Below are 2,441 nucleotides of genomic sequence, written 5' to 3' on the forward strand. Positions count from 1 at the left end.
AAGTTCAATTACTTGGCAGTTGAGAAGTGCATGTGCAAAAATTTCCTAAATTGCATAAAGGAAATTTTTGCACATGCAGCAGTACATAGCATGTATTTAGGCGCCTGGTGTTAGCAGACGCGCCTAAACAGTACTCAAATTAAAGCAGTTGTATATGAAACAGTTCACAGTTACCATGACCGTATCTGCATTTCCGTGTCTGATTTAATTCCTTCCTCTTAACCGTCTCAATAAAAGTTATTTTGTACATACTTTCTCTTCTCTCATAAAAAAAAAACTATTGTAATTAAATATTTATTGTACACATACATATATATAGGAATATAGAAAATAAATAAGCAAATATTCGAAATGTTTTAATGAAGAAAATTTAAATTTTGTTAACTTTAATCTCAAATATTTTATTAAAAATAAATGAAATAAGTGAAAAATATTCGATGATGTAATAAACCGTTTTTGCAATTAGACATATGTACATGTTGAAATAAGTATATTAATAGCTGTAAAGAATAACTTAAGCAAATATTTGTAAACATCTTTTAAAATAAAAATTAATTTATAACTATTTGAATAAATATTATTTTAACGATTATTTAAACAACTTTCTTAAACATTTTGAAACAAAATTGCAAATTGGTTTATACCTTTTTTCAAAGTGGACGTCGCATTGGCCACTTACATGTGTACATGAAAACTCGAAACATTAATTATTTCAGTAGCTCCTGAAATATACCTGTCTAAAAATAATATGTAAAGTGATCTCTTAGCAAAACTTTTATTGCTAAAAAATTTTTTACAATGGTCGTGGAACCGTTCATTTATGATTTAATATAAGTACTAAAAAATCACATTCACATTCATTAATTGACTTCATTGCTTTTCAGCTCACCAAAAAAAAACGCCCACCTAATATGCAACACATTACTTTTAATCTAGGTATATAAATAATATTGCGAGGGTATATAAAATTTGGTCTCGACCGAATTTAGCCTTTCTTACTTGTTTTTATATTCAATTTAATTAAATTTAATTTTATTTTTATTATTTAGTTTAATTTAATTTTATTGTTATATTTTTATTTTGTTGCTCCTGGTCACACTGGTCAGCTGTCGACTGGTCGAATTTGAACTGTTCCCACTTTCGGGCGACAAGATCAGCTGTATTTGACACTTCCGAACAAAATAACACAGCAAACTAAATAGTGTGCTTAAACATATGTATGTAAATATGTGCAAATTAAAATGAAATAAAAAACAGGGTTCAGATTAATTCGTTTTCAAATGATTAAAATTATATCATTTCATTTGTATTTGCGACCTGTGAACGAATTTTATAACAACTGTTTGTTTTCGTTGCCTGGCGACGATTGATTTCTTTTTTTGTTTTCATTTGGAAGAATGTATTTTTTAACTTTGTTTGCGTTCTCATTAACTTCAAAGGTAATTATATTGTTTTCATTCGTTATATACGAATGGTCGAAGGTGCTGATCGAACGAATTTTCAATTGGTATTATGACGCTCATTCGAAGAAGAATAGCGCTATTGTGAATTTCACTCGGTTCGGTTGTTTACAATAGTATATTTTTCACCGCTGAGAAGTTTTGTTTAAAAATCGAGCAAACTAAATAGTGTGACCTGGTCTACGGAAAGGGGGCTTAGGTGTCAAAAAATCAATTTTCACTTTTTGGTTGATTCGGATGGAAGATGAGATGCTTTTTCACGTGGTGAAAAGCAGAAAATCCTAACTTGCTTAGAAGTGTACTAAAAATGTAGAGAAAGAAGAGTAAAAACGAGTAAACGAAACGAGTTGCTTACTTTTAACAGCTTTTTCACAGAAAACTAGTTTTCGCACGTAAGCTCCCTTTTCATAGACCAGGTCACATACATATATGTAAATTTGTGCAAATTAAAATGAAATAAAAAACAGGGTTCAGAAAAATTCGTTTTCAAATGACTAAAATTTATTCATTTCATTTGTATTTGCGATCTGTGAACGAATTTTATAACAACCATTTGTTTTCGTTGCCTGGCGACGATTGTTTTCTTTTTTTGTTTTCATTCGGAAGAATGTATTTTTTAATTTTGTTTGCGTTCTCATTAACTTCAAAGGTAATCATATGGTTTTCATTCGTTATATACGAATGAATATGAACTGACTCATTCGCTCTCTGCCGTAAAGATTTGCCCGAATTTATCACTATTTAGCGATGTATGTGTGTAAATATAAGTTGAAGAAAATTTATTTATTTTAATTCCCTTGTTTTCAAAGCACAGTATTATAAATTAAAATTATTTCAAACATCAACATATTTACATATAATAATAGAATCACGTTGTGATCCTATTTTAAAAATAAAAGATTGGTTTTCTTTAAAATTACAAATCGTGGTTTTTATTTATCAAATTGGGTTTTTAATAAATAAGAGCTGCAAAGGGAAGAA

The sequence above is a fragment of the Rhagoletis pomonella genome, unplaced genomic scaffold, assembly GCF_013731165.1.
Source record: "Rhagoletis pomonella isolate Grant_MI unplaced genomic scaffold, Rhpom_1.0 Rhpom_scaffold_00036, whole genome shotgun sequence".
Classification (NCBI taxonomy): Eukaryota; Metazoa; Arthropoda; class Insecta; order Diptera; family Tephritidae; genus Rhagoletis; species Rhagoletis pomonella.